At 49.0% G+C, this 18,191-nt stretch overlaps 1 pseudogene; it reads right to left on the bottom strand.

The window, feature by feature from the left end:
• Window positions 1-2,534: 2,534 nt before the first annotated feature.
• LOC110350598 (protein YIPF5 pseudogene) lies at window positions 2,535-3,286 on the bottom strand (annotated as a pseudogene).
• Between the last annotated feature and the right edge of the window lie 14,905 nt (window positions 3,287-18,191).

Genomic DNA, 18,191 nt, shown 5'->3' on the forward strand with positions numbered 1-18,191 from the left:
TGAAAATGGTTAAAATGAATAATTGATCATTTGAAATAGGAAGAAAAGGTCCAAAGGTGTAGGGGTGGTGGGAGGGGAAGGGGAAAGGAAAAACTATGAGAAAAGAAAAAAAAAATGGAAACAAAGTCTATGTAAATAGGGAAGGGTTTCGGGGTAAAGGGCGCACAGGTAATGGGGAGGGGAGAAATACTCTTCCCTTAAACACCTGCTCAGCACATCTTCTCACCATCGTTCTCTATGAGGCTTCCTGGATCATAATTTTTTTTTTAGATAAAGTCTTACTACGTTGCCCTGGCTGGCCTCAAAGCCATGGGTTCAAAAGATCCTCCAGACAGCGGGAAGTACAGGGGTGTGTACGGCTAGCTGTGGATCTTGATATTTAAATTGTAGCATCCTCCTCTGTGATTTTCTAATGCCCTTTCCTTTTTTCTCCTCTTTCTTCATCACGCTTATCATTCCTGGGTCTATCCTGTATGTTCTTTATTTATTGTCTGTTACCCTCAGGATCAAAGAATGCAAAATTTGCCTCTAGGCCCTGCTGCAAGGTCAGTGTCCAGAAATCCCTGCTGAATGACTGCATGGGTGAATGAAGGAGAGCTGCTGGACTCCCTCATACACTGTATATTTGTTTTAGTTGCCCGGCAGCAGTCAATGCCTGAGCTAATTCTCCAAGTTATTTGGAGTTGCAGACCCCGTCCCATGGGGAAGTGTTTGAGATGGCTGAATTCCTTATGAGGTTGAACGTGTTCTTGTGTTAATTTCTCAACTTGGGATTTCTACACTGTACTGCACGAGAGTCACGGTTGCGGCTTCCCCAGGGCAGGAGCCTCAGAGCCCTAATATGCTCACCTGGTGCACAGGCACCTTCTGGTGGCCTCACAGTGAGCCCAGTTCCACCCCTCAGCTGTCCATGAGGCCCAATTCCTGCCCCTCCAGGGGCCCAAGACTATGGCTTCTGCCAAAAGTCTCAGGCCCCGGGAGTCATGCAATAGCATAGACCCCATCCCAGGCCTGGGGCCTGGTGATTTCTCTTTCTTGGTTCTGAATTAACTATATTTTTGAAATATTATATATTGCCTTTTTGGTTTTGTTTTTTTCTTTTTTTTCAGTACAAGGGATTGAATCCACAGCCCAGCACATGCTAGACAGGGCTTTGTCACTGAGATACATCACTAACCATTTTCTTCTGTCTCTTTTTTTTTTTTCCAACTTGGGGTATCACTGCATCACCCAGGCTGACTTCAAACTTGTGAGCCTCGTGCCTCGGCCTCCCAAATAGCATAAATTACAGGCTTGCGCCACCCTGGCCCTTGTAGCGCTGGAGTTGCAGATAGGAGATTCCCTATCTCTATATTCTGCGGTGACTGGAAGTTTCGAGGGGCGAGGGCTACAGCACATCTCAGCTTTCCCCTGAGGTCGGGAATCTTCTCCTCTGGTGGCGCAAACTCCTGTGTGAGAAGCTTCACCACGAGACATAAATTATATCTGTCGAGAGGACCGGAAGAGAAGGAGATGTTTAGATGCACTGTGTTAAGAGCAGACTCCTGTTTTGTCTGAAGTTAAACTGCTCCCAAGTTATGATGCTCCCCACCCTGGAAGTCTCTGCACCTAGTAGAAAGCCCGGCTTCTCTGCAAATGTCTCTCTTTTTTGGGGGAGGTTCACTTTACTATCTGAAAATGGGCCCTGAATTCATCGAGGTTCTTCAGAAAGACGAAACCAATAGAAATAGATAGATCATCTCCCACACACGCACACTGTGTCTGATACTGGTTATGTTTTGTATACATGTGTGTATATATAAATGTAGTGTGATTTAAAATACAGTGAATATTTATATTTAAATTTTTTTAATTAATTGGGCAATTTTAATATGTATCAAATTTACTTTACATTGATAACTGAAATACTGAAAATGTGAAATTTTAAGTATTTTTCTCAAAAAAGCTTAGCAATTATCTTTTTCTTGGGAAAGGTGGAGATCCAATTAAGCATTAATGTGGCCAGTCCAGGTTTAACGAACATTAATATCTGAACAGCAGTTCACATTTCTTATCTACAATAAGGTAGAATATAAACTTCTCAGAACTGAATTTTAGTAAAAGTTTCATGAGATAATTTACAGGAATGTCAAATTCTTGAACTGCAAACTCAAAACTCTGCATGGGGATTTTTTTTTAGGGGGGGGCCTTGAGTGTTCCTAACTTGAGAACATAGACAACTTTCTTACCTAATTCCTAGGAAAAACATTTCTGCAATAAGTGTTGTGTCTGCTTTACTATAATTGGGTTGTTTTTAAGAAAGAGTACCAGCTTTGTGGTTGGTTTTCCACAGTTAATAAAAATCCATCAAAAACATCATAATATAATTAATTTGTAAGGAAAAAAGTTGTTTTTCAAAGGCTGCAGGAAAAGGAAAGAAACAGCACAAACACTTAAAGCTAGTCACACTGCAGATAAATCCGATATAGTATGCAAAAGTTCTATAAAAATGAACAAAAGATATGTTTACTTCCTTTGCTCCACTGTCCATCATAAATTTGCATGCGAGTTGCACTGTAGCAGTTCACTGGTCCGATTTAAGAGTTCAAGGTCCTCTTTGTGTATTTGGCCCACTGATGTCCACGTTCCAGATAAACTCCATTCAAAAGACAGAAATGAGGGCAAAGACTCCATATAACAAAGCACAAGGATATGCTACTAAAAGTTGCTGTCTTTCCATGGCTAATGCAGAAATAAAAATCTTGGAAGCAGAAAAACTACACCATCCAATAATTCCAGCAGTAAAAATGATTCCTAACATTCCTTGTAAAGAAAATATCACCGCAAAGCTGCAAAGTAGGATCATGGGAAGAAGACAATATCCAAGGACACTTGCCACACAACCAAGTGAAACACCTGTCATACTCATTAAGTTTAATAAACAAAACATTTCTAGACATCCAATTGCACTGATCCCATATACATAGCCAAACTGGCTTTTGCCAGCCTTCTACTAAAGGTGGCTCATCCTCAAAGCTGTTTCCATAGAATGGTTGAGGTGTAGCTGGAGTATACGCCTGAGCTGCCTGGAAAGTTTGCCCAGTGTATGGCTGCGGTGGCTGCATCATGTCTGGAGGGACAAATCGGCCTTGCTGTGAGCAGGCAGAGCCAGCATACTGTTATAGGGTCCTCCACTTCCTCCATAATCAGTCATAGGATTGTTGGGACTGGTCATCGATGCTGTAACTTGTCTGGGAGAAATCCATGTTTACATTATCAAAACCTGACATCGCACAAGATCAAGGGTGGAGGGAGCAGCGGCAGCAGCACGGACGGCCCCTAATAACCCCCAAATTCAACTCCAAAACGTACACCAGCCGGTTGCTATATGTCACGGGGCTAAAGAACTGCTGTATTTTAAAATGTATTACAGGGCACCTTGCCACTAATCCCTCTCAAATACTCCTGCTTACTTTGAACTCACTTATCCCCACATTTTTTTTCACTCTCTGAAGCAGTTCTGAAAGTCTTCTTTTGTGAGTGTCTCTAGTTGTGCCATTATGGTTGCCTCCACCTCCTAAATTGCTTTAAAGCATTTATCTCTCATGTCCATTTGACTTTGGGGAAGGGCCAGAAAGTCACACAGTGCCAGATCTGATGAATAAGGTGGATGAGACCACACCGTCATGTTTTATTGGACAGAAATTGAATCATAAAATACGGTGAATGTTGAAATTAAAATATTCCTCCTCTTGGAAACACTTATCCCATCATTCTTGGCAATGTGTCTTTTACCATAACAAATGTTTTTCTTTTAATTTAGACATTCACAGTATCTTTTGATCACCCTCGTGTGTGTGTGTGTGTGTGTGTGTGTGTGTGTGTGTTTATAAGAAATTGGCTCATGTGATTATGGAGAGTTAGAAATCCCATGATCAGCTGTCTGCAAGCTGGTAACCCAGAAAGCCAGTGGCCAGTTCAAAAGCCACAGAGCCGCAGAGCCAATGGTGTAGATTCAAATCCAAGTCTGAAAGCCTGAGAATCAGGAGTGCTGAGGACAGGCAAAGAGCGAGGCTCCCGTTCAGGCAGTCAGGTAGAGAAGTCAGCCTCCTCCACCTTTCTGTTCTCCTCGGGCTGTGCAGATTGGGTGATGCCCCCCGCAAGGGGAGGGCCACCCTTAGCCCATGCTGACTTCACAGAAATGGCTGGCAGGAGCCTGTGGCTTCTCCTCTGCGCCCTCCAAGAGTCCTGAGGATGAGTCCGGAGTCATTTGCGCAAGTCATTCTCTGCAACCAGTGCAGAGAGCGGCTTCCATGGAGAGAGGCCACTGCGGGGTAGGAGGCTTAGGAGGCTCAGCTGCTGCCAGGTAAGAGAGCAACTCAGCTCCTGCCCGTTGCTCTTCAAATCCTGCAGGGGGCAGCGGGACACAGGCTGAGGAGCTGAGCACCAAAAGGCAACTGAAGGAATAACATTCCAGATGGTTGTGTCTTCAGGCACCCTGACGCTCACAGCTGCTGGCCGCAGAGGATGGAGAAGTGGTCAGGGCCCCCAAACCTGCACTGACCTGCAGCCCCCACTAACTACTCTGCCCATTGCTATCTACTCTTAAATTCATTTAAATGGAATATAATTTAAAACTCAGCTCCTGAGCTCCTCACATTCCAAGCGCTCAACAGGCACAGTGGCTGCTGTATCAGACGGTGCAGAGGTGAAATGGGTAGATCCTAGAAAGTGAACTCTACCCACCCCAAATGCTCCACCACCCAGACACCAAACAGTCCTCAGTGGAAGTCACCCTAGAGAAGGGCCAGTCACAAAGGCTCTGACATATGGGGTCCCAGAGGACCCCTGTCTCTGGGGTCCTTCTTAACAATAACACTCACTCCTCAGAGCTGGACAAATCCAGGAATCGGGGCTCCAGATGAAACTGAGTGTGAAACAAGCTGACCCTGGTTCTTCGGCTAAGAGAGCACATGGAGGTGACGAGGACCAGCAGCAGATCCCACATGAGCTCCCCCAGCCTCAGTGCCTCTGCCTCGATGCCCTTCCCTTCATGCCTACTCATCAAGCAGTGAGCACCTTGCCAGGGCCACCAGTGGCTACCCACCACCCTCAGCATCCACAGCTACGTGCCAAGGCTGCTGACCACACGAATGGGGACACGAATGGCTGTGGCGGCACGCTTGTCTTCACATGGGCAGGCAGTGCTGGAGAGCTAATGCCCCAGCACGTGAGGTATGACCAGATAGACAGCCCTTGAGTGCGATCCTTCTGAGGGGTGTTCTGTAGTCCCAGAGTTCCATGGGAGATTGAGCCTTGCTGGTTCCCGCCCCCCCCCCCCACCAGGAGGACACCTGGCTGACAGGACACCTGGCTGACAGGACACCCCTCATCAGCTCTCCTCTTCCTTCTCTCACTCTCCTTCCCCTTCTGGGTTCCTTCAGGCACTTCCCACAAAGTGGCTGGTACAAATCCTCAGAGCCTTCGTCTAGGATAACCCAAGGCAAGGCCAGGGCCCTCTGGTGCCAGGCACAGCAGTAAACACAGAAGAAAAGAGGTTTTTAAAAAGCAGCAAACCCACTTCCTCCCTTGTGAGTCTGAGTGCAGTGGGAGAGGCAGGCCTGGAAGGGTGACCAGCCCTGCGATGGGGCCAGGGAGGGTGTTCAGAGCCCCTGTGAGACACCAGCAGGGACTGCGGTGGGAGAGGAGTAGGAGTGGTTCTAGCAGGAGGAAGGTATTGGCTGGGCTGAGTGCTGACAGATGGGCGACAGTGAATGGGGAGCCGCTGACATCTTCAAGCTGGGGATAGCATGACTGGATTCACATTTCACGAGACCACCTAGCAGGGGTGTGGAGAATGGACCAGAGGGTCTGGTCCCGCCAGGGAGGCAGGGGCAGGAATGCTGACAGGAGAGGAAGCAGGTAGAGCCAGGCCTGGGGATGAAGATGAAAGATCACAGCTGGGCTGACGGGGGAGAGTCACCAGGACCTAGGATCTCAGCCACTTGGCCTGAGGGAGATGAAGACTTCTGGCCAGCCCCCCGTTTCCACCCTAAGAGAGTGGCTGGGTGCTGCTGCCATTGCCAGGAACACAAACACAATAAAGGGAGTGGGTTTGAGAGGAAGATGATGGCTGAGTTTGGACATAATTGGGAGGTGCCTGTAGCTCCTTGCTTCTCCACCTGTGGCCCCAAGTACTTGACAGAAATGCACATGCTCAGGCCTTACTGAATCAGGAACTCTGGGTGTTAATAAACCCTGTAGCCCTGCAGGTGGCGTACTGGGAAGTGTGTACCAACTGGCTCTCCAGTGAAGAGGCTAAGACATGGCAACAGGGGGAGGGACATGACCCGGGGAGGGACACTCCCAATACAGTGTCGCCATTATCACAGTGCACAGAGCCAATCAGAAAAGTGCTGTTCTGGACCAATCATAAACTTGCTGTTTTCAGCCTTTCGCTTGACTCTAGTGCTGTTCATAGGATGGATCAAAAGATGCTCTTTTCAAGTCTTCGCTAGCATGTGGACACAACCAGTCAAAAGACAGTTTCTGATCCTTCATTATATGTAACAAGAAGCCAAACCAGTTTTTTGAGAGGACAGTTTATAAGTGGCATAAGGCCAAGTAAGCATTTGATAGGATGATTTTCCCAGTGCCTGCTTTGCATGCAAGGCAGATAACCTGGGAGTTTTGGATACAAAACACCCCTTTCCCTATCCTCAGGGCTGCTGGGAGCCTTTTCACTGGCCAGTTCTCACTCTGTAGAGCACATTTCTTTTCTGCCTTCAATAAATGTACCTTTCCCTGCCTTTCCCTTTTATCCAATTCTTTAGGACACCAACAACCTGAAAAAAAGCCCCACAGGACCCTCCATCCAGTAACAAAGAGAGCCCCTGATTTGTAGTGTTTGCCAAGTCCTGGGGTACAAATAATCCCACCACGGCAGATTTCAACCTGGCAATCTGACACCACTAAGTGAAGCCCACCACGGTCTATCCAGGGTGATGAACCTGCGCCAGGTGGTTCTGAGGCACACCTGTGGCCAAATGAGTGGGTTCTAGTTGGCAGGTAGATTCATGGGTCTAAGGTGCAGCCATTTGGCAGGTGGATATGTGAGTCTGGGATGCAGGAAAGGCTTGGGAGATGTCAGCACAGATACAAGTACCTACCAGGTAAATCTGGGGTATGCAAACCCCAAAATCATGCAGCCACCCGGGGAGAAAGACAAGCAGGCAATCACAGCAGAGGGAAGAGTCATGAAGCACTGAAAGAACTGTGGGTGGCACAAAGTAGGGGTCCCCAAAACCTGGGAAAGCAGAGCTTCTCAGAGGAGAGGGCAGCCCTTGGGGGTTCAACCCCAGGAGAGAATTAGGTCAGGAGAGAAGAAGGGCCTGGTGTCCCAGGCAGAAGGAAAAGCTGGAGAGAGACCAGAGGAGGCCCATCCAGGTGTGTGTGGTGCAGGGGGGCAGTGTGTGTGGCACCATGCTGAAAGCGAGACCAGGGAAGCCAGGTTAGACAGGTCCTGGGCTCGGGCTGAAAAATTTACACTCCATTTGGCACCGCATGAGCAATCATTGAAGAATATAAAGCAGCGGAGGTTGTAATCACCTTGAGGGGCCGTGCTTCATCCATTATTCACTCTGGAATTTTGCTGCTCAAACATTTAAAGCCATTCTGTTCACAGGGCACCTGTCTTGAGTTCTCACACTGGCTCCTCTCTGGCGATTTCTCATCCTTCAAGGCTCTCCCAAGTATCATCTCTGTGAGGAACCATCCCTGGCGGTGAGGTGATTTGGAATAGGTTTCCTCAGTCCTTCCTCAGGCTCCACAGCACCTGTGTTTGTTACTTTTCTCTTGTTGCTGAGACAAAATACCCAACACTCAAAGTTAAAGGGGAAAGATTTATTTAGCTCACAGTTTGTAGAAGTTTCAGTCCTTAATCGGCTGGCTCCAAGGCACCCGGCAGAGGGATGTCGCAGAGGAGAAACAGTTCATGGCGCCCACACGGTAGCAAAAGCAACAAGGGAACCTCAACAGCGTCTTTCTACCCCTTTTATCTTATCCAGACCCCCAGGACTAGGGCCGTGCCAAACCAATCAGTGCACTGGTTTAGTAATCACACGCCCTTAATCCCAGCATCACACACTCTAGATCCAGCCACATCTGAAAAGCCCTATGACCACATGAAGCTTTGAGGGGACATCTAGACCCCAACCGTAATAGCACCCCAGCCAGCTCCTCGCTAAATCTGCCACAAACCACTAGCAGTGATGATCTTCACTGTCTTCACAGTGGAGGAGAAAGTCAGACCTTTCAACTCAGAGGCACAAAAGGGAAAAACCAACTTTCTTTCTGATTACAACTGGAACTGAATTCAACTCTGTTCTCCAGGCCCTCCCAGTTCTCCCAGTTCAGGGTACTTGGGTCAATAGAATAGGCATCTTTTCAGGTCAATGTAAATATTATTTCATCACTGTCCAGTTCCAAGGGTCGCTTTAATAGAAGCATTCACTAATTAAAGTTTCTTCCCTTTCCCTTCTCCTGTCTTTCTAGCTGGCCTTTGGGCACAGGGCAAGCCTTGCACATCACAGTGGTTGGGAGTGGCCCTGGAGAGGGGAAAGGAGCTAGAGGGGAATTTCCCAGTGCAGCCTTTTGTCTGCCTTCTCTTTAGGAAGGTGGGCTTGGGCTTCCCCAGGAAGGACACTGCTTCTGCTGCTGACACAACTGGGTACTTTGCCATCACCGTGTCTGGAATCCTGGCCTCTTCTTCGTACCTCAACTGCTCTCTGTTCCTCTTTCAGTCTGTAAAGAACCCTTCTGATAGCACACTTCCCTTCCCTTGTCAATGACTTTTCCACTAAGCCAGTTTGTCCCACTCCTTCCCTACGGCAGAAGCTTCACAGCCTGGCCTTCACGGTGGAATACTGCAGAAGAGGGCGCGGGGGAGAAAAGGAAAATGACTGTGAGGGACAGTGTGTTGGAAGGATTTGCATCACTGTAACAAAATACCTGAGGCCGCTACCTTTTTAAAAAAGGTTTATTTAGTTCACAATATAGGAGGTTCAAAGTCCAAAATGGAACAGAGAAAGGAGAATGCCAGAGAACGGAGAATGTATGGCCTCTGGTAAGGGTCGGTGGGGGCACAGCATGGCAGGGGCAAATGCTCACATCTCAGACCAGAGCAGACAGAGAGCAGGCAGGGCCACGCCTGCTCCTTCCACAACAATCCTCTCCAGAAGTCCTCAACTGGCAAGAGGTGGCAGTAACCTGCCTTGTGCTCAGTGGCTTAAGGACCTCTCACTGGGTCCCACCTCCCAAATGTTCCAACAGCGCCCATCAGTGTCACCCTGGGGGCTGACTGGCCTTTTCTTATGGACCTTTGTGGGCCGCTCAGTATCCAAGCCACAGCAGAAAACATACCAGACGTGTTTTAAAACCACCATCCTGATCACAGGTATCTGTTTGTTGGCTGCATGTATTGACCAAATAGAAGCTTCTTGAGGGCTAAGACCCTGTCTTTTTCACAAATGCACCTCCTTCCCCTGGAACAGTGCCTGGGTCATGGTAGGAGCTCCATAAGTGTTGTGGAATAAACAGACAATGGCGTGGAATGAGTATATCTGATTTGAGTCCAGGTAACTAGTGAAAGAAGACAAGTCAAACTTCACCAAAATTGAAATGCGTACATAAAAAAATCCCATCAAAGAGTGAAAACGCAATCCACAGAATGAAAGAAAAGATCTTCAAGTCATATATCTGATAAGGGAGTAATATCCAGAATATTTTTTTAAAACTCATAAAACTCAACAACAAAACACATCCTGCTTAGTGCCGGGGATGTAGTCCAATAGTAGACCACTTTCCTACCATGGGTGAGACCCTGTGTTCAATCCCAAACATTGCAAAAATTTTAAAAAGTCCAACTAATTAAAAAATGGGCAAAGGAATTGAAAAGATAATTTCTCTAAGCATAACATTCAAATGGTAAATAAGCACACACACAAAATGTTCAATATAAAAAAAATCTAGAGAAATATGAGTCAAAAGCACAATGAGACACCACTTCACACCCATTAGGATATCTATTATGAAACAGCAACAACAAACACACAAAGCAAGTGCTGGCAAGGATGTTGAGAAACTGGGGCCCTTGTGCGCCGCTAATGGCACAGCTGCTGTGGAAATCAGTACGGCAGGCCCTCAAACAACTAAACATAGAATTCCCATTTGATTCAGCAATTCCACTTCGAGAATTAAGTTTCCAAAAGAATTGAAAGCTGGGCTGCAGATAAGTATGTGTACACCCATGCTCATGACAGCATTATTCACCACAGCCAAAAGGTGAAAATAACCCAGTGTCCTCCAACAGCCGGCCGTGTTCTGAAGATGGGTAGTGGTAGAGGGTGGTGATGGATGCACAACAATGTAAAAACTCTTAATGTCACAGGGCTGTATGCTTATCAATGGTTAAGATAGTAAATTCTAGGTTATATATAGTTTATCTCAATGAAAGAGAGATAGGGAATGAGAGAAAGAGGAAGGAAGGGAGAGGGAGGGAGGAAGAGAGAGAGAAAAAGGAAGGGAAGGAGAGAGGGAGGGAGGAAGGAAGGAAGGAAGGAAGGAAGGAAGGAAGAAGGAAGGAAGAAGGAAGGAAGGCCAGTCATGAGGACTTTAATCCATTGGCTGAGGGGTAAAGGAGAAGGAAAAGCCATATTTTTGGCTTGAGTGACTGGGTAGAAGTTGGAGCCATCCGCTGAAAAAAGAATCTCCTAGGAGCATTCAGGCTCCGGGTTAAGGGTGAGGAGTCCCGCTGTGAGGGGCCATGGGGCTCCCAGGCGGTGATGTGTGGAGGCCGTGGAAGTGGCACAAAGCTCTGAGGAGACAGATTGAGAGGTCGTCCACGTCTAGGGGGAGCGGAAGCGCGGGGCTGAGGAGATCGTGGAATGAGAGCCAAAAAAGTAAGGAGAAAACCATGGCCAAGCCTGGAAACCCAGAAAGCAGCAGTGAACTCTCACCCTATTCTTTACCCCGTGTCTGCCTGGAAAATGTCTCCTTGTTCACCAAGGCTCACGGATGTCAAAGAAGGGTTCTAGCCATCTGGAGTTGCCGGTACCTGGCAGAGTTCAGCAAAGCTTTGTTGAATGACTGACGGAGCATTTTCTCTGAGGCTTGTGACATAATCTGCATTTTTTTTTCCTTTGGAAGGAGAATTTGGAAGGTAAGAAGCTGTTTGACCAGGCAGTTCGACAGTGCCCTTCCTGAGGAGCAAGGCCCAGTCCCACGGCTTGGCTCTCAACATCCTTTGTGGGAAATGTCCACTGTCTATTAAAATTCTAGCTTTCCTCCAAGATCCACAGCTCATTCCTAATGACCTCCTCCCAATTTCTTGGAAGTAATAGCTTGATTTTTTTGCAACATTTTTTATCATATTCTGTCTTTTTTATGTTGATATAGAATTTCCTGCACTGGGCTCCAAACTTCTTACAAATATTCACTTGCCCTAGTGCCTTAAGTAAGGAAGGTGGAAGATATGCCTCACTGAATGATGAATGAAATTCCTGATGAATGATGAATGATGAGCAATGCCTGGCCTTTCAGATAGCGGGAAGGGGGCAAATGTGATGAAATCTCTGATAAAGAGACCTTTGTATCAGCTGTCATGGTATAACGCACACATCTAAATCTCACTACCTTAAAACAACAGTCATTTATTATCATATCTTACCTCTTAAGGAGTAGGCTGATCAAGGCTGGGCTTGAACAATGATCAGGGCTTTGGTGTGGACCCCTTCCCTAGGCCAGGTGGGCTGGGCTTGGCCCCTTATTGTTGTCACTCTGCTCCACATAGCTCTCCTTCTCTTCCTGGGACCAGCAAGCTAGCCCAGAATATTCTTCCCACGGTAATAGGAAGGCCCCTAGAAAATCATTCAAACTGAATCAAGTGACCACTTTTTAAAGACCCTGCTGTGTCACATGTCTGTTAATAACCTGTTGCCTGGGAGGCAGAAAATTCCTATTTGTTCTCAGAGCAGACTCAATGGCAACAGGCATAGCTACCGGAAGGAAGGAAGAATCGGGATCTATAAGCCTGGCCTGGTGCTTCACACCTATAAACCAGCACTCTGGGAGGCTGAGGCAGGAAGATCAGAAGTTCAAGCCCAGCCTAGGCTACTTAGCAACTTAGTGAGACCCGGTCTTAAAATAAAAAGGGGCTCTGGGTGTAGCTGGGTGTGAAAGCCCTGGGTTCAGTCCCCAGTACTGAAAAAAACACGAAACAAAACCTACCACTCACATTCTTCAAGTTTTGCCTTCCGTAGGCCAAATGAATAGGATTTTTGCTCCCTGCTCTCTGTTCACTCTAGAAGGACTTGAAACTTTTTGGGTGAATGTAGTGCCACTCTGGGTGGACTTTTGGAGTGTCACTTCCTCAGTGAACTTAAGGCCTCGAAGATCCCTCTGTGGCAGCAGACCCCATGGGTCCTACAGCTGGGTGCTGGTGTATCGGTTTCCTCTGTCACCCCAGGAGCGCTTGTCTGATTCATCCAGGTCTCAGTAGATGTCTCTAAACATCTCGAGTGTGGTAGCACGGCACATATCTGTCCACGGTGCCCTCTCCATTCTCTGATTTCCTCTGCACATTTTTTGAGCTTTGACTTCCCCTTCTCAGTATTGCTCGAGCGCTACATTTACAATTCCTAGTTGTAAAGTTACGTGGCTAACTTTACCCCAGAAGACTGTACTTTCATCAGCTCTTTCCCAGCTCTAAGTTCTCAAGCGAGTTTCTGGAACTCCTGCAGCAATGCTGGCGCATTTGTTTGAGTCTCTGGAGGGTGATAAATCTTTGCCTTGTTAGGGTGGATGGAATTTTTGGAAACAGCTAACAGTCATTTGGATCCAAAGCCAGTGACTAAGGTGGGTGATCAAGCTGGGTCACCCTGGGGACAAAAATGAAATGTGGTTAAGAAGAGACAAGCCCCAGACTTTTTCACAGTTTTAAAGTTGTCCCTGAAGACACCTCAGAGGAGCCGCAGAAGGAAGCAAAGACGACGTCTTGTGAGCAGTCCACCCCTCCTGAGGCGAGCGCTGGGAATGGGGCCTGTACACCACTGGCGAGGCCGCTCTGGCCTCAGTTGCTGTATCTGAGGTTCTTAGTCTTTTGCATCCTTTGAGAACCCCATGAAAGCACTGACTCTCTCCAGAAAAAGGCTCATGAGCTCGTAATTTGCATATGATCTGGGGGCGCTAAGGATCTCTGTGTGGAAGGCACCCTCACACCAAACTGAAGCCCTAGAGCAACAAGCATGGCGTTTCTAGTTCCTTGGTGCCTGCCCACCCGAACCACGATGGGTGGGACCTCGGAGTTCTCCGGAAGTGTAAGTGAACTCGCGGTGACCTTTGTGGACCAGATCCGTGGGCCGGGTCCTCCCAGTCCCTCTGAGGACAGCGGTGCCATCTCAGCAAGGTTCTCGCTGGGGAAGAAGCAGGACAGAGCCTGGGACTCCAGTCAGACTCGGGGCCCAGGCTTGGAATGATCTTTACTTTGGGAGCCCAGGGACCAGGCCAGGCCCTCTCGAAGTCCTGAGCGCCTCTCCTTTCTGCACCGGAGGTCCCTTCCCCCACCAACCCCTTCACTCTAGGCAGCTGCCAAAAGCCCAGGGGTGGGAAAGCGGCTGGCTATGCGGCCTCGCGACCACAAGAGGGAGCAAGGACACGGAGTCTGGCGGTGCGGGTGTCTCCGCCTTCATCTCCCCAACACCCACGCGGGCTCCCGGATTGCTAGCGCTCCGCTCGCGGCCCTGGGTGCTGTGTGGAGGTGGGCGAGGCAGGCGGGCGGGCGCAGAGCTCAGCTGGCTCACCCGCTGAGCAGCTCCTACCGCAGCCTGTGTGCGGGCAGGGACAGGGGACAGAGGCCTAAGGCAACCCTGGGGGCCAGGGGTGTCCACCCCAGTGCTTCTGAGCTCTTCACAGGCCTTTATCAAGGTCTACTTCGTCCCCTCCTAACCTTCTGTCTTCTGTATGGAAAAAGCAACCCAAGCTCAAAGGGGAAATGAGAAAATGCAAACGGGCGAAAGACACCTGTGTCCACCCCCTCTCAAAGCACCCCATCTTTGCCTTCCTGGGGCCCGCATAGATTAGTTGATGAGCAACAGGGGGCCTTTGGGCGGGAGTGCGTTTGTGTTGTGGGGTGTCTGAGCACTGTGTGTAGCGCCACGGAGACACTCCCAGGTTGCCAACCACAGTTCCCTTTTGGGAAGAGGAAGTAGACCGGGCAGGTGGGGGGGGGGGCAAAGAAGAGGAAGTGCACTGGCAGCCCCTCTGTGCCCCTTGGTCTGGTGTCTTTACTCAGTGCAGCCATGCAGTGGCTGCCATCACTCCTGCCACACCTGAGGATAAAGGGGCTTTCCCTGGGCCTCACAGTGGGAGCCATGGAACCCAGGTCTGAAGTGACAACTGTCTCGCCCCAGAAGCTGCAGGCTTTCCGACCCCCCGGGGCCTCCCAGGGCAGAGAATGCAGTCCTGTTCCCCACCCCACGCCCCACCGGCACCCTGGCATCCACGCACATCGCCAAGTTTTCAGGACACCACCAAGCTCACAGCTCTTGTGCGCTCAGCCCCTGCCTCTAAGCCAGCCGTGGGAGGCAGCGCCTCCTCAGACACTGCAGGACCTCAGTGCCTCTGGAGAATGGGCCACAAGGGGCCCTCTGCCACTCTACTTGGGGCACAGACAGCTGTAAGAACAGCACAGCCCCCTCTGTTCCCGTCCTGTCCTCCTTTCCTAGGACACCCCTTCCCAGACTCAGCCTTGAGGCCCAGGGAGAGGCCTTGCTTGGTTGCCAGGGCAACAGCTCCATTGTTCCCCAGCACCAGGCCCCTCAGCTCCTGGACCCAGCTCTCCCTACCATTCTTGAGCTGGTGGAGCCGGCAGGGCCCCATTCTACTCCTCAGGGCCTCTTTGTCACCTCAGGAGGCAGAGGAGGGGGAGAGGCTGGCTGGTCACCATGCCAACATCACACTGCCCACATGCCAGAGGGGGAAGGGGAAGGGAAGGAGTGGCGGGAAGTGCAGCAGTCTAAGGAGCAGTCAGTGCATCCCTCGGTCACCTGCCCGAGGGCCACCAGCCCAGCCACAAGCCTGAGGGTCCACTGGGGCAGAGGATTTCTCTAGCTCTGTGGTTTTCTCCCAGTTTGCTCCATTTCTGCTTGGTTAAACAAAGCCTGGTGCTCAGGGTCTGTCTTCCACACCCTGCGCGTTCAGCCAACTGGCTGGTCCTCAGCTATGGGAGGGGAGCCCAGCTATGCCCTGCCCCAGCCAGGATGGCAGTGCCAATCCCATCACTCGTTCACTCACTCTGGCTCTCCCGTCCATTCAACAGCATCCTGAGGTGACCCTGGTGACTCCGGACCGTCTTGCAAGTTGAATGTTATTAAAACCCCTTGCACTTGGGGAAGCAGTGTCAGAGGCAGGATCCAGCATCCTCACCGCAGAGTAGAGATCACATTATGCCCCCCATGGCGGCATCCTGACTGTTGCCATGCTCACTGAGTTGGATTATTGACTGAAATAACACCCTGACAAGGAAGCTAAGGGCAAGGTGTCTTGGCCATTGCAGCGGCTTGGTAAGTGTTACACTGAACAAATGAGCATTCAGGGTCATTACTCAGTGCACCGTACCTGAAGACCGCTGCTCACTCGTTCGTTCATTCATTCATGAACTTGGTAAATAAGCACCAAGGACTTCTGCATGCTGGGTGATGGGCCCTGGGGACATAAGGAGAAGACAAATATCCAGTTCTGTGTCTGGTGAGAGCTGCAGTCCAGGTGCTGGGAGAGCTATTGTCCTAGTGTCAGGTCTGACACCCCAAAGCCAGAGGCCCTGATGACTGACCTCGATGGCATTGCTCATGTTCTGAGCCACAAAGCGCCAGACCTGAAATTGATCGTGAGACTCATCTAGTTCCAGTTTTACCTGCCTTTGGTTGCTTCATGTCCCCCCATCACCCTCTTGATCTGTAGCTATATCCCACCTACTCTGATTTAACTACGATTTTTCTCTACACAGTGTCACTTACTAAGCTCTAAAGACAAACGTGAAATAGAAACTTGGCATCACTATTGTGTATTTTATGTCACAAAATACACTCATCAACCAAACAGTGTGGTGAAACTCTGAGAAGATAAAGTGGCTGCCCCGATTCTGAGACCCACTCTCGTTACTGAGCAGGGGGATGAGCAGGTGGTAGTGAGGTGGTGGAACCCTGGGGGCAGCACATTGATTCCTTCTCTTTGATTTAAAAGTCTTAGAAGAGAATTGGAGTAGGAGAAGCTATGCTTGGTGGGCCATGGACTCTTACCCAGGCGCTGGCTGGTGAGTGCCACCTAAGGCCACCTCAGGAGCCTGCTTGGTGCCACCAGCAGCTTGAGACACACTCGTGCATCCTGCCCCTCTCTCCAGAAGTCACGGTGACTCTAAAGAGGACAGGTGGGGGGCCCCTGGATGACCTCCCTGTGGAGTCCTCTGTGTGGTCCTCTATCCCTTCCACTGATCCTGTGCCTTAGTAATGACAACCTCCACTGTCACGTGTCCCCTCTGCAGCCCACCTGTCACCTCCAGATCAGCACTGTTCGGTCTCTCCCTGCAGCCTCCATGCATGCACTCCACATAGCCACCCCTCAGAGAGGAGCCCCAAGACCAGAGATTCCCCAGCCATGCTTTGTTCGATGCTCAGCAGGGCCTCAGTCACTACTGCGACTCACTGGCTGCCTCCTGGATTCTGTTGCTGATTGGCTTTTGACATTTTTCCTTCTAAGCACATTATAAGAGGAAAAACAAGCAAGACAGCATTATACAGAGAGGAAGTAAGATCTGAGTCTCCAGTTCTTGCCCTCCCTCCCCAATACACACTGAAACACACTCACACTCACAGCCCATTACTAGTGCCTGAGGGCCTGCCGTTAGTGCCTCATTCCTCTGTGTTGAAGTCTTATTGCAGTTAAAATAAAAAGCAGTGTAAGAAAGAAATTTTCTTATCATGTGATCTAATTCCATTTATATGAAATGTCCAAAATAGGCAGACATATAGAGGCAGAAGGTAGATTAGTGGTTTCCTAGGGCCAGGGGTAATGGGGGTTGAGGTAATGGCTAGAGGATATGGGAGGATGTTGTTTTGTTTTTGAGGTGATGAACATGTTCTATAATTGATTGTAGTGATGGCTGCGCAATTACATGAATATCCTCAAAACCACGGAACTGTACAATTTAAATGGATGAATTATGTGGTATGGTATGTGAATTATATCTTGATGAAACTGTTACCAAAAGACAGAGAAGGGGGCAGTGGGAAGGTAGGGGAAAGAGAAAGAGAAGAGAAGAGGGAAGAGGAGAGGATTCGTCATCAATCCTGGCCGATTGCAGATAAAGTGACTTTCCCTAACCCCTGTAATAATAATCAAAGCGACATTTACTGAGTGCTGACCCTGTGTTTGGCAAGTGTTCTTTGCTTAACTCCTTGGTGAGGTCAACAGTTTACAAAGCTCACTAATGGAGGTTACCCTTTGCCCCTATGCAGAAGGTGAGAATTGGGGTATTTCATGGCTTCCCATACTACTTCCAGCCCTTCTGCTAGCACATCCTCCTTATGGAACCAGGTCATCCATTGATACCTCCACCCACCTCCATTCCTCTACATTATATACCAGCCCATAGAATCCCCTCCAACCCAACCCAACCTTCCTCACAGATGTGCCCATCTGGCTCCTACATGGGGCCCATCCCATGAAGACTATGCAGACTTTGAAGAAGGTTGGCTGTGTCTAGCAGGAGAGTTTAAAGTAATACAGTAATAAGCTCAGGGTTTAAAATTCATGATTCAAAATGCAGAGGCCAGGGTGAAAAGGAAAAGAATGGATGGGAGGGGAAGGGAGGGGATCAGTCCCTTTCAAAAGCACATAGTTGCAGGATGGTATGTTTACTGGAGATGATGATAGAAAATACTGCTGCTGAAATGTGTTCCTGGGTTTTAACGAAGATAATGAGATCCCAGCATGGCCGAGTAACACTCGGTGACCACAAATAAAGTGAACAGAGAAGACAGCATGGCCTGGGTGGTAGTCAGAATGGATTGGCATGTGGTGTCTTTGATCATGGTTACCAGGAACTAAAGTATATGGGGAACTGCATTAAGGTCCACTGGTCTGCAAAAAAATTCTAGAGC

This window comes from Heterocephalus glaber, unplaced genomic scaffold (genome assembly GCF_053883595.1).
Source record: "Heterocephalus glaber isolate CG9 unplaced genomic scaffold, H.glaber_assembly_v1.0 deba00000594, whole genome shotgun sequence".
NCBI classification, from domain to species: domain Eukaryota; kingdom Metazoa; phylum Chordata; class Mammalia; order Rodentia; family Bathyergidae; genus Heterocephalus; species Heterocephalus glaber.